The 15396-nt window shown below is 35.5% G+C and overlaps 1 long non-coding RNA gene across 1 annotated transcript; it reads left to right on the forward strand.

Annotated features, from left to right (window-relative positions):
- The first annotated feature begins 12616 nt into the window (after positions 1-12616).
- LOC309622567 lies at positions 12617-13516 on the forward strand. The gene is made up of 2 exons (XR_014240983.1): positions 12617-12705; positions 13037-13516. It is a non-coding gene; the product is annotated as an uncharacterized lncRNA (long non-coding RNA).
- The last annotated feature ends 1880 nt before the right edge of the window (positions 13517-15396 follow it).

Consider the following 15396-nt stretch of genomic DNA (forward strand, 5'->3'; position numbering starts at 1 on the left):
GCTTAGAGTTTTAGGAAAAACATCCTTAGAAAAGCAGATTCATTTTAAATGAATTCAGACACATTAAACTTAGTTTCAGATTATCATTGAACTTTCTCAAAACCTGGCAGCATTTCTCCTTACATACCCAAGGTAAAGATTTGTAAAGGAAAGGAGGAGTAAGATGATCATAGTAAATGCCAAGCTTTGGACTTCTAAAATATTGATTCCCCATCTCAAATTTTTGAGCTTTTCAATCATTTCCCTCTTTATTTACCTCACCCCAAAAGTCCTAAGTTTACATTTTATTTCCATACAGACAAATGAACATACCCAGTATTAAGATATACGCATTAAATGGAAAAAAAAAAAGACAAAACTTCTCCTAATTTAACCCTAAAGTAATTTGTTTTCCATTTTACCAGTTAATTTTCCCGAAAATTCTTAAAGAGTTGCTTCAACATGCTTATTTCCTATGTATGCCCAACCAGATTGGGTTTCCTGTGAAGCTGATGATTATCAAAGTGCATGAAATACACAGCAAGTACCAGCCAAGCACAAGCCAGATCATTCCTGTCATAAATAGAAAAGCCTTCCTTATTGACTGCTTTAAACAGAAGTCACTTTGTGTGTAAACAATTCTTTGCCTAAATGAATCATTAAACAAAAGAGCATTTTATTGTTGCATTATTCTGGCAGCTATTGTCAGACAGTATTCCAAACCATTACTGAAAGATATGTAGGATAGTAAATGTTATATAGTATGCTGCAATATTTAAAAAGAAATTCTAGTGATTATTTATATTTAATCAAGTTTCATTTATTGTAAACCTATAAATCCACTGATTTTCATTGGCCTCACTCTGGTTTGCTGCGTTTAGTAGCCAACTATGTTTTTGAAGAGAAAAGCCCATTAAAAACAATTATGGGCCTAAACAACCTACACACCCTGAATATCAAAGCATGCTTATTATACCGTTCTAGGAAACCCACTGAGACCAGCTGGATAGCATTACCACCTTTAGCAAATCTCAATGAGTGGTATGTTAAAGATTGAAAGATGCAGGGGAATAAGTTAATTAGAATTTTCATCAGTGGACTAAGGTAAAATTTCAAATGTTGCTGAGTCTGTGAAAAAAGTCTGAAATAGTCAAGTAGAATTTTAAAGATGGAATTTTGATGATCTAATAGATAGCATAATGTGTGTATTCTATGTGTAAGGTGGAAAGTTTTGTTCAGTGATGTCAAATCAGTATCTTGAAATTGGCCACACTTAGTGGATTTTATAATGGGAATAAGAAATGCTACAAATCAAGGTTTCATTTATCACTTTTTTGAATATCCAGGCTTAAGAAAGAGATGGAGAAAATGTTAATAATGCAGATTAAACACAAGTTTGCCTTGTATATAGCTATTACATTGTAAAAGGTACAATAAATTCAGGAAGTATTCTTCCAGTACTCAAAATTGATTCTCTGACTCAGCAAAAATGTCTCATGTCATCAAAGAACAAGTGAAGTTCCAACATACAGTTGGTCATTTTCTTAGGTATTAATGTAAACAAAATATCAACCATTATTCATGTTAGAACTGCACTCATTAACCAATGTAATCATGTTTCATATGTTTACAAAAATTGGAAAAAATCAATGAGAGCTTTTGTGAGAATCAATTGACTATACAGAATTTACAAGAAGAATACATATTATAATTATTTCTTAACTATGTGCTACACATTCATTATAAAAGTCTCAATAAACTTGGTTACACAGTTACATACTAATACTTTTTGAAGAAGCCATTGTTAAACATTTGCTAGCATACCACCGAGTAAACAATCAAACAAACCAAAAGTATAAACCTTGAGTTTGATACTCAAAAGTATGAGACTTTGCCCTGGAATCATCAGAATGGTAGAGAAAGCTACTGCCAACACTAGTCCCCCATTCAAATAATGGGCCTTATTTTGAAAAAGGACGATAGAAAGAATGGAATTTGGAGAATTGGACCATGTATATGTTTGCATGTTGTAAAATATTCAGGGCTTTCAAATATAGCTGACTGCATTATTTTTTAAGCTACAGCACAGTATCATTAATTGGTATAATTCAGATAAGAATTTTTTCTGTGGAATCTAAATTGATTGCTGGTACAAATGTAGGGGCTGCAAGTAATTACTCCTGGGGTTACTCAAAGGAAATGATTGCGATAGCGTGCAGGGGAGCCAACACTTGCCCACGTATGGCGCAGGGAGTAGGAAGTTAAATGGGTAAACCACTGCTCAAAAGCCCATTATTGCAAAGTGCAAACATAATTGCAAGGCCAAATTTTTAACATTTAATCTGACTTTATTGTGTAAAAAGTCTGTCTATATACAAATTTCAGGTGTTCAAGTGGATTTGTGGAATTATTTAGATGAAATAATTCAAAAAATACAAAACAGAATCAAATGAGTATTCTGTATACAGTTTTGTGTATAGAGATGGACACACTGAAAACATTCAACAGATACTTTTTAATTGATTTTTATGCTTGATATATAGGCATATATTTGTTGCTGTTGTTTTTTAACAACAATCTTAAAATGGCCACCAAATCCAAGGTAGAATTATTATTGCACTTACATCAATTGGTAGAACAATGAGTTTTCTTACAGAATGTCTTAAATGTTAAATCATGAAGGATAATTTATATATTATTTTTGAATCATAAAAAGTCTATATTTCTAAAACAATTGGAGAGCCCTAAATGGAAAATTATTACTGTTGTTTCTAATGATTAATTCTCTGTTTTAACTTTAAATGTCCATGATATTCATATTCAAACTTCAAACACATGATGAAAATTTGTGCTTGGCGTTGTTACCAAATACTGATGACACATCTAATTGGAATGAATTGAAGAATAAAATTTCAGATGATAGTCATATACTATTTCTACTAGTAATGTTAAATCCCCCACTAATAAAGAATAGTTGTCTCTAAAATAATTTATAACTCTCAGAACAATTAATAAGAGCAAAAAAGAAAAAAAGAGAAAGCATTGTAAAAGTTAACTCTCTTTTAGATTACTGTTCTCATTCTTGCAGATACACTAATAAAAAGCAAGCAATTGAACAATAAAATCAAAGTCTAACTCAAATAATTGTCAACTACTTGGTGTGAATATGAGGGCCTGGAAGAAAACTGAAATAACTATGGTCTATCAAAATTATCTAGAAAAAGAGAGCAAACACATTTTTTAAGGATTATTGAGATTAGAAAGCCCCATAGATCAAATATTAATATTGGTTTGGGGTAGCAAAATGGCATTTATATATTCAACATTCAACAAATATTTATTAAGCACCTTCTATGAGTCTTACACTGTCCATTGCATTTGTAATATAACAACAAGCTAAACAGCAAGGTTTTTTCCCTAGGGAACTTACATTCTAGCAGGTGGAGGCAGTGAGTAATAAACAAACATACTAAGCAAATTCCATAATATTTTAGAAAATATTAGGTACTACACAAAATGTATAGTAGGTTAATGGTGAGTAGAGGTCTGGATGTTATGACATTTCACGGTGTGATTGAGGTAACTCTTTGAGTAGATAGGATTTGCCTAAGATTACAAGGTGGAGAGAAAATTAGTCATAGCTAGAGCAAAGAGCATAGGGTGTTAGTTTTATAAAAAGGCCAGTATAGCTGGAACAAAGTAAGCGAGGGAAAGACAGTAGGTGAGATAATCACAGAGGTTACTGGGAGCAGATAGATAATGCATGGCCATGTAGGCCAAGGTGAACATTTTGATATGTTTCTCTAAGTGAAATTGGGAATCTTCAGAAAAGAATGCAGTAGAGTGACATGATGTTACTTATAAATGTTACCATTTTAAGCATATTTAAGTGTACAGTTCAGTAGCACTGAGTACATTCACATTGTTGTGCCACCATCAACACCATCGTTCCCCAGAATGCTTTTCATCTTCCCAAACTGAAACTGCCCATTAATCAATAACTCCCTACTCTCTGTATGCCCCCAGTCCCTGGAAATCACCATTCCACTTTCTGTCTTTACGAATTTGACTATTCTCTGTACCTTATGTAAGTGAAATCATACAGTATTTGTACTTTTGCAACTGGCTAATTCCACTTAGCATAATGTTTTCAAGATTTGTCCATGTTGTAGCATGTGTCAGAATTTTCTTCTTTTTAAGGCTACATCATAGTGTTGCTTAACATTTTATTGCATAAGAGAATCTCTCAGGCTACTGTTTGAAAATAAACTGTTGTGGTGCAAGTAAGAAGCAAGAGGACTTTTTTGTTATGAACACATTACCATAATTCAAGAAAGAAATTATGTTGGCTTGGATGTTAGCAATAAAGACAGAGAGAAGTGACCAGATGTTGGTATATTTGTAGATAAGAAACATGTTGTTGACAGATTGGATAATGGTTGTGAGAGAAGGGTGGGTGGGGCCATGGGAGGCCTGGGCAGTGAGCTGTGGCATGTGTCATTTCTTGACTTAAGCATTTAGTAGCTCTTTTTCCAAATAGTGGTTGCTCCATCAGTGTTCGTTCCCAAGTGAAGGCCCATGAGAGAGGAGACTCCAAGCCACCTGGGATAAATGTATTGAATGAAGGAAAGACATGGATGATTTTTAACACAGTGAGCCTTGGGGTTTTTGTTTTTTTTTTTTTTTTTACTGTTCCATAGCCCAGCTTATTCTGACTGGTATATCTATTAAGGAGAGAGAAGTAATCAACTGGATAAAAAGCTGCTGATGGTTTCTGAAAGATTAAAATTGTATAATGGCCAAAGGATTTACCACTGAGGAGATGGTTGGTCATGTTGACATGAGAGTCATGTTTTGGACAGAAGACTCTTTGGAATGGAAATAAATTTGCTGTTAAGAGAAAATGGGGAGAAAATAACTGAAAATACTGGCATAACAAAAGTCTGAGGAAATATGTTGCAAAGGATAGCAAAGAAATAGGGCAGTAACTGGCAGGGGAAGTGGGATCAATGAAATGTTTTGTTTTCAGACAGAAAAAAAAAGTGGCATAATGCATTAGATAAAAATGATTAGGTAGAGAAGAAAAATGATATGTGAAGGAGAGGATAGAATTGAGTAGTGATGGCTTTGAGTTGTCAAAATGTGGTAAGGAACCGACACAACTGTAAGTGCTGTCTCTGGGCATCATTATGTGCAGGAGTATGTGGTTACAGGTGCCAGGAGATGGATAGCTGTGGACGGAGTTCTCCTCTATTGCTTAATTTCCTCAGGAAAGTAGAAAGCAAGGTCACCAGCTGAGAGTGAGGAGAGTAGGCTGATGTTAGGGGATTGAGGAAGTAAGAAAATAGATGAAACAGTCTTCAAGCCCTTAAGACACCATGAGTTCGAAATTTTGAGCTTACAGAAATCCTGAAACTTCTATTTTTCCAAGCACTATTGTTTAAGAGGTCAAGGAACTGCTGAAGACTAACTTGAAAGAAATGCAGCAAGCTTCAAGTTAATTTTTGATTGGGGCACAAACTACCATTTGCTCACATGTGCTAACAAATAAGAGAAAATATTTAGAGTGTGTTGTAAAAGAGGCATGACCTAGGAGCCAGAGAACCTATAGTCAAGAATAGTCTAAGTTCCTGATAGGTCTGTTACATTGGCCAACTCAACTCTTGGGACCCTTTTTCTTCATCTTGAAAATTTAGATGATTAAACTAGTTTGGTAGTTGTTATTTGTATAATTTCTGGAAATAAAACCCCTGGAATTAGTTGATAATAAATATGCATTCCATTGTTAGTATTAATAACTATAAAAACATGAGAATGAGTCTCTTTTCTTATTAAGTGCTACTTATAGTTATTTTAAGTCTACGAAGATTCTAAGTATATAATGATTACTTTTTTAAATTCCAATGCTCTCTCTGTCTCATTTCTCTAATTATAGTAATTTTTAGATGATCTGATTTGTGCTCTGGATTTTCTAAATAAATGAGGTACTGTTATTAAGTTGTGGTAATTCCTTTAAATTTCAGCCAGTAACTTCTCAGAAGTTGCAGCTGAGCAGTTCAGTCCACAGTTCAAGTCAATAACATCATAAAAGACCACTGGAAACATTCCTGGTTAGACACAGAAAGCTATATTACAGCTATGGGTTTGCTAGTAACTCATTTTGAAATTTAAGAATGCCTCATATCTTTTGCTTAATAACTCTGTTTTCTGCAGGGTAAACAAAACCTCCTCTATCTGATACTCAAAAGTTACTGGAGCAAAATCTATTTGTCCCTAATTTCCTCTGAGGAAGTTTGTCTAGCAAAAAATACCATTATCTGGTTAATTTTACAACAGCCCAAAATTAAGCATGCTCTTTTACTTTGGGTTAAAGCAATATTTTAATTGCAATTAAAAGGAAATTTTAAGACCCCAAAAAGAGAAGTCTATCATAGGGTTCACTTTCAGTTTAAACTCTTACTAAAATATTAATAAATATTCACAACATACTTGGCTAGTATCTGCCTACAGGTTAAAAATATTGAGTGTCCAATTGGTTCTGAACCCCAGCCCAACTGTCACTGCTCATTCACGGAGGTGGCTTATGGAAAGATGAGTGTCTGCAATTTCCAGGCAAACTGTCTAGTCCAGTAAGGGGAGGATTTCCTGATTTGGATGAATAAAATTTCTGGGATCTGAGAGGGCAGGGTTATGACATATGAGAAAATCTAATCACAGCTCCTCCATTCACCCTGCCTCAATCCCACTAAACTTTTTTGAGTGATGTCTTCAACCAGGTTATCTTTTTAGTGCCTAGGAAGGGACAGCCCCTCCCTAAAGATATTAAGGAGATAACCTTCGGTTGTGTGAGACAACAGCAACCTACTATTACCCTTTCACATTGAAATTGATATTATGTTATGAATAAACAGAAATATATCTGGAATGTGCATTGTTTTGTAACCATTAACTTGAAAATGTTTGTTTCTTCCATTTTTCTCAGGTTTTTAGTACCTTTCCACAAAAAGCTTGCCAAGTTCTCAAAACATAATCACTAATCTTTCAACAACTTAATATTTCCAAGTATGAAGTCCATTTTGTTTTCTTTGTATTGCTTTTTGTAATAGATTTGTCAAAGTATAAAGGATATTTAATGAAATATACAGTGTAAAGCATATAAAATTTCAAGTTTTGACTTACATATTCAACTGTGAAACCATCACTCCTATCAAGACAATAAACATAAACATCTCTCCCCAAAGTTTCCTAGATTCCCTTTATAATGTCTTCAACTAAACCACATCCGGCCACAACCCCAGGTAAGCAAGGATCTATTTTCTGTTATGATATATTAGTTTTCATTTTCTAGAAATATAAATATATGAGATCATATAAGCACCATTTTTTCTGATTTCTTCACTCAGCATCATTTTTTTGAGATTTATATATGTTGTATGTATCAATAGTTCATTCTTTCTATTGCTGAGTAGTATTCTTTTGTACAGATATACCATGATTTGTTTATCCATTCATCTATTTCTGAACAATTAATGTTTCTAATTAAGGTTTTGCTGATTTCAAATAAAGCTTCTATAACATGCATGTACAATTTTGTACTAACATATGCTTTCACTTCTCTTCAGTAAATGCCTAAGAGTCAAATGGCTGGTTCATATAGTATGTGTACATTTAACATCATTAAAAAACTAGGCAAACTGATATCCAAAATGACTGTATAATTTTACCCTCCATTTGCAGTGCTTTAAGAGTTTCTGTTGCTCTACTTTACATAATCTGAAATAAGGCATAACCCTGATCACTTTCTCCAACAGTTACAATTTACCAATTCTGGAAACTTGGGGTTAGAGGCAGCATGTTAGCCCATTAAAAGAGAGAAATATACTATACTTCTAACACCGGAACTTGCAAAATCCAACAAGATCAGGGAGATCTCAAAGATAAGACCAGAACGTAGGAAAATAATAATTTTAAAAAGCATACTAGTCAAATGGACATAAACTTGAGATTCTTCCATTAATATAATACTTGCATTACTATGGTAAATGATAAGATATGTTTATAGCTGGAATAAGGAATTTTATCTAAATGAGAAATGAGAGAAAATGTTGGGTAAATAGATTTTACAAAACATTTTCTTAGAAAGAAGACTTAGCACGTGGTAACCAGAAAATTCACGGCTGGAGGACAGCTCTGAGAAGTGGAGGACCCTGGGGAGCCCGGAGACAGTCTACACACCCTGGATGACTGGACAGCATGATACAAAGAACCAAAGACAGCCTTTTTTCTCTGGAGGAATACAGAGCTAAATCTTTTGGTTTCTTAGTGGAAGAAAAATGCTATCTAAAAAGGCGGATTGTTTTTGAAGGTTACAATAATGAGCCTAGCAGTTCAAATTCAACAGATTTAGAATCGTAACCGTGTCACTAAAATTGAGTCAGGATGAGCAGGAATCTCTAAACACTACGCTTCTTTTAACACTAGAAGAAAGTTTCTCTCCTTTGCCTTTTTATAAACTTTAAAAAAATCCAAATCAGTCAAGCAAAAAAATTGTTTTGAATACCTAAGTGGCAAAAAGAACACCTAGAAGGTAATCAGTGTTGAGAAAAAAATGGGCTCAGTGGGATTTAGACTGCTCGTTATGGTCTTATTCATTCATTTTTCCAGCTACCAGATACAAAGTGGAAACTCAGTGACACTGCAACAAGAGCTCATTTTCTGCCCAGAGAACCTCCTCATTAAGTTTCAATTATTTTGCCAGTTTGTAAAACTGCACAGTTTTTCTGTTTCTTACATTCCTAACACATGTAGGTGGTTAATGTCTCTTCACATATGTTTCACAGCAGGATCTGAACTATTAGAACACTTTCAGCTAAAGTTCTTTTTCAACAGAGCATGTAAATGTGACCCCTGATGGGTGGTGTTTCTTCAGACATGATAAGAATCACTGACTCAACCACTGTACCAAGCAAGAGCAGTAGTGCAAGACTTGCTTTTTAAGGTTTCATTGGCAGTAGATGATAACTAATAGACCACACATAATGCTCCATGATACGTGCTATGTTTACTTGAATAACCTGGAGAAATCGATAGATAAATAGGTGAGTGATAGATAAATAATCAAAGTGCCTTCCAGGTATTTAGTTCCATGAAACAATCAGTGAGCAGCTTTAAATAATATCTAGATGACTTCTACATATTTACTCATGGAAGTGACCTGGATTTACCAAAATATGATGTTGCAGACATTAGATGCCTTTAGTGAAATTAGTCTTAGAAAACTTTCTGCTTAATTGAATTTCTCCTCTAACTGAGATATCTTTATTGGTTATCTCATTTGATTCTCTCAATAATCCTGCTGAAGGTGAACAGAGAGAGTAGTCAAATGCTTATCTCAAAATGGAGAAACTGAGACTTAGGTTACCATCGAGATTATACAGTAACCTCTGTATCTCTTACTGTTCTTATACAGTAAGAACATAGTTCGACCTTGCATTTTATCTACTATAACTTCAATACCATAGCATATTGGGCAGTAAAGTTTGTTTTCTCTACTGTGAGTCACAGGATGGTGATATAGACACTTTTTCTATTTTCTTCTTGCACCATGCCCTTCCGAGAGCCAAGCAAGTTCTAATCTACCCAAGATATCAGACACACATTCACACCTCTGGGAAAAAGTTAACTGCTTCATGAAAAAAGAAAATTTTGAGGAATGTGATTAAAGCGTTTACCTGTTAGTGTCCCCACAGGAAACAGATGGAAATATAGGATACTTACAATTCCAGAAGACTTTATTTACAATAATTTGCAAAGATGTGGGGTAAGGAGAAACAAGGAATGGTTCAGTGGCCAGGAGTTCACCTCCCTGATGCCCTAATGGATATAGGTAAGGCGTGTGTTACCAGAAACCAGGATCAGAAAAAGTAGGATAGGGTCTTCTAGCTTGAGAGAAAAGTGACCTTTGGCAACCCAAGGAAATCTTGCAGAGAGGGTGTGGGGTATAAATACCATTCTTTATGATCCCCTGCCAGAGCTACCCTATTGGCTGAATACCTGAAGGCACTAGATACACTGATGTAGTCAGGACAGGATGGCCTCTGGTAGAGAGAAACATGAAGAAGGGTGGAGAGTAGATTTAGAAGATAGGACAGAGTAACAGAAAAGACTTCAATGAAAGCTTTACTAGGATGAACAGACCACTTAGAATATTTCTACCTAATGGTAGGAAATTCTATCCCTTCTCTACCTCCTTCCTCTTGGTGGAAGTTTAGTTTGTACTAATTTGTAAAACTGAGCATAACTTGTACCTGTACACACACACGGCGTCTGATTCCAAGATTGTAAAAAGTGGAAAAATCTAGGCAATTGTCCTACTACTTCACCATCATGAAAATGTAAGTGATTTTATATGTGATTACATGTGGTGGACATTCCATGATAGTTCCCAGGAATATACTTGAAAAGTTCACATGCCTTTAGGATCCTGCCAAATATCATGAATGAGTGAATTATGCCAGGCTTAAGGAAACAAAACATTTTATTCCAGTATTTAAAATGGTGAGTTCTACTATTTCTTCAAATTAAACAGGGAGGTGGCAGTAATTTTATTTCCTCCTTTCATTTCAATTTGAAAAGAAGGAAATGACAACAACAACAAAAGCAAACAGACGATCAGACCTCAGCAATCCAGTAGTAATCAGTTCCTGCTCAAGAAAATTTGCCGAATCTTTTGGCTGCCTGCTAATTTCAGGAGGAATCCTGCTACTTTCAGGAAAATCCCTGGACATTTTCCCCTGGTCAGGTGGGAAAAATGCTTCTGTTAGTGGGTCACAGGGGAGCAGCAGCTTTGGGCAAGCAGAAAGATCTAGTTTTTGCTTAATCAAGCAACCCTGAGGAAACGACTAAAAGGCATTTCCTTTCGTGAATGTAGAAAGGCTGTACCTTTGGTCATGAGCTGAGTATATCAGTTATCTCTTGACACAGTAGCATTGCCTGACATACCACCCACAAGTCAGAGGCACATAACAATAAACACTGAAGTCCAGCAGGTCTTGTGGCTGCCACTGCTTTACATGGGGCTTGGCTGTTACTGCTCAAGCCTCTCTGAGGTAGGTTGCTCTTTGAAGAGTCTTCCCAGTTAGCACTGCTAATATTGACAGGGCTCACTTACCTATAGCTGGGGCTTGACTGGTGATCTGCTCATCTAAGATGGTCTCAGCTGGGTTGACTGGGGCAAGTCAGCTCTTTGGCATCTCTTATCTTCCAACAGATTACATTGAGCAGGTTCTCCTGAAAAAGGGAGGAGGAAGATAAGAACCAGCCTCTCTGCAAGCATTTCTCAAGCTTCTGCTTATGTCACATTCGCTATCATGTTATGGGCCAGAGCAGGACAGAGTTTTCCTTTTTAAAAATCTTTTTGGATTTGGTAGCAATCTTTTTTTCTCAAAGCACTCCAGTTAATGAAATATTTTCTGGAGCACTTAGAGACCTGGGAGTCAGGGGCAGGGAATGGGATAAGTATTTATAAGGCACCTGGAAAAACTCATCCAGCCAGCTGTGGAAGGCAGAATACATTTGAGAGAAGAGGAAAGGATTCTTCTTTACTTTTTGATCAAGAAAAGACTTTTATGTTGGGCAATTTACCATCCATTTCAGAGAGATGATAGAATACCAGTCCACAATGCCTTATAGCCAGCCTGAAGCAGCGGTTACACATTCTCAACATTTACTTTAGAAAGAAACATTGGGTCTGTCAGTCTTGATAGTCTGGGATTTATTTGACTGACTTCATGATCTGACTCTGGGGCATGATTACTCTTCTGAATTCCCTCTGTTTTCTTAAATCCTACTTTTTCTTTAATGCTCAGTTCATTTCCTTCTCTCACTCACTCATGTTGTTTTTCCAGACTGCTCCAGCTCTTTTTGATTCCCCCATTTCTGAAATCTCAATGTGTATTTTAAAATTCAAACCATAAAATGTATTTCTTAAAAACTACCATTTGTTTCTTCATCTCTAGTACCTAAATAGGCATTTAATATGTAGTAGGTGCTTGAGACATATCTGCTTAAAAAAGAGAAATGTTACATGGTGTTTGTTGTATAATGTATCTTATTTCCAAAGATTATTTGAAAGATGAAGATACAATAAAACCAAAATCATTTTTTTTTTACTTATAAATGAAGGAAGAGTTTGTGCTACTATTGAAATTACTTAATGATGGCAGAGAACTGAATGCAGAGAATATAAGTACACTGGCCACTAAAATTGACTTTGGTTTGGGGATTCTGAGAATATTTTCCTGTCAATAGAGAACATACATCAATTTTGGCAACAATAAATAGAAAACTTCCTTTGAATTTTTTTGGAACTCTGATTTACCTCCTTTTAAAGTCAATCTTATAAGAAGTAAATAACCCTGAGGAAGAACATACAAATGATTTTTAAAATTTAAAATTTTCCCAAGAAAATCCATCCCTGACTGGGACGTAAGAAATGGAGACGAGTTGCTGAAAATGAAGTGGGATAAAATCTGGGGAAAACCAAAAATTTCTTGCCACAAAGTCATATCAGGTACTAATTCTTTGAGGTCCAAGGTATGGAGAGGAGTGAAGTTGCCGAAAGAGACATGTGTAAGCCTGGTGCTTCATGGAAGACAGATCAGACCCATAGAAGTTTTCTCTCCACCAGGGATCTCTTGGGCAGTGAAGTGTCATAAAGAGGAATAGGTGGGGCTTCCCTGGTGGCGCAGTGGTTAGGAATCCGCCTGCCAATGCAGGGGACACGGGTTCGTGCCCCGGTCCGGGAAGATCCCACATGCCGCGGAGCAGCTACGCCCGTGAGCCACAACTACTGAGCCTGCGCGTCTGGAGCCTGTGCTCCACAACAAGAGAGGCCACGACAGTGAGAGGCCCGCGCACTGCAATGAAGAGTGGCCCCTGCTCGCCGCAACTGGAGAAAGCCCTTGCACAGAAACGAAGACCCAAACAGCAATAAATAAATAAATAAATAAATAAACTAACTAAGATCCAATTTAAAAAAAAAAAAAAAGAGGAATAGGTGAGAGTCATGAAGGTTTCACAAAGGAATAAAGGAGTTCTGAAAAAGAAGGTGTGAGAGGAAAAGCATTTTCCCTTTGGGTCTTGTTGAAAACGAACAGGGGGAGTTATTTCATTTTGGAGTTACTTGAGGCACTGGATGGCAGTTGAAGCAAAAAAACAGGCTGAATAAAATCTTCAAATGAAAACCTGGGGACTGAGATAGGATGCTTTGGAAAAATCTGACATATCCCTGGGAGCCTGGAAGGCCACTCACATGCATATGGGGCTGCACACACCCAGGGTGGCGTGTATACTCAAGAAAGACCTGAGGATGCCCTAAACTCTCACCTCTGGCTAATCTTGAGGCTCTCACGTGCAGGAAGTGAGGGCTAAGACACAGATGTTAACAGACTATGTGAGGTTGAAGGTGTGCTCCCAACATGAACAAAGAGCTTCTCAGCAAATACTGTCCTTCAGATTGAAATGAAAGAATACTAAACAGTGAATCCTAAATTCACTACAGTTTAGTGAATACTAAACTTGAAACTATATGAAGAAATAAAAAGAACCAGTAAAGGTAACTACATTGATAAAAATAAAAGATATAAATGTATTTTTGTTTGTAACACTCTTTTCCTCCTATATCATTTAAAAGACAATTGCCTAAAGCAATACTTATAATTCTATATTTTAGGGTATGCAATGTATAATGATGTATTTTTTATGATAATAGTAGTACAAAGGAGAAGGTGCAAACAGAGGTATGCAGGGAAAATATTTTGTATATTATTGGAATTAAGTTGGAATTAACCTGATTGTTATATATTAAGATGTTAATTGTAATTTACAGGGCAGCCATTAACAAAATAAATCTCAATACATTTTAAATGATGAAATAATACAAGATATCTCCTCTGATGAAAATAGTATTAAATCAGAAGTCAGTAACAGAAGGTAACTTGAGAAATTTACAAATATGTGGAATTTAAACAGCAAACACATAAATTTAGCAATGATACAAAAAAATCAGAATGGAATTTAAAAATACTTTGAGATTAATAAAACATTCCAAAATTTATGGAATGAAACTAAAGCAATGTAGCGTTTAGAGGGAACTGTATATAAGTGCCTTATTAAAAAGAGAAAAATGAGCAAATTAATAACCTAACTTTTCAACCAAGAAACTAGAAAATAAGAGCAAGTTAAATGAAAATCAAGCATAAGCAATTTTAAAAGATTAGAGCAGAAATAAATGATAAAAATACAAAAGCAATAAAGAAAATCAACAAAATTTTTATTCTTTGAAAAGTTAAAAAAATTTGACAAACTGTTAGCTTGATTGCACAAGAGAACAAGACAAACTCAGGTACTCAGGTACTAAACTCAGAAATGCAAGAAGGAATACAGACCCTACAAAAATAAAATAGATTATAAGGGAATACTAAGAACAATCGCAATGCAAACAATTAGATAACCTAGATGAAATGGACAAATTACTCTAAAAATGCATACTACCAAACCCAACTCAAGAAGAAATGACATGAACAGAATAATAACAAGTATAGTGTACCTATAGCAAGTAAACAGATTGAATTTTAAACATAGTTATCATATGCAGAAATTCCTTTCCTTCCCACAAGAATTGAAAATATATGTTCATAACAAAATTTGTACACAAATATGCAAAGCAATATTCATATAATAGCCCAAAGTGAAAGCAACTCAAACATCCATCAGCTGATAACTGGATAAACAAAATTGTAGTATGTCCATATAATGGAGTATTATTTAGCTATGAAGGGAATAAAATACATGCTAAAACATAGATGATATTACTCAGCCATAAAAAGGAACGAAATTGGGTCATTTGTAGAGACATGGATGGACCTAGAGACTGTCATACAGAGTGAAGTAAGTCAGAAAGAGAAAAACAAATATCGTATATTAACGTATATATGTGGAACCTAGAAAAATGGTACAGATGAACTGGTTTGTAGGGCAGAAATAGAGACACAGATGTAGAGAACAAACGTATGGACACCAAGGAGAGAAAGTGGTGGGGGTAGGGGGGGATTTAAAAAAAAGGATAAACTTGTTATTTAATATGGTAATAAAGTGTTTTCATGTGGGAAAAAAAAAAAGAAGTATAGGAGGTGGACGTGAGAGGAGGATGGTAACCATTTGCCTTGGAAGAGAATCCCACCACTACCCTATCTCCATCTGGTCTGGCTAGAGAACTCACCCCTCGCTCCCTGAGAAAGCAGTGTCATAGAAGAACGGACACTCACTGGTGTTTCCTCACTCATTCACTTATTCATTTATTCAGCACATGTTTTTAGAGGTCTTGCTTTATTCCAGGTACCATACTTGGCACTGAAT

This window comes from Balaenoptera borealis, assembly GCF_965194805.1.
Source record: "Balaenoptera borealis genome assembly, chromosome: 2".
NCBI classification, from domain to species: domain Eukaryota; kingdom Metazoa; phylum Chordata; class Mammalia; order Artiodactyla; family Balaenopteridae; genus Balaenoptera; species Balaenoptera borealis.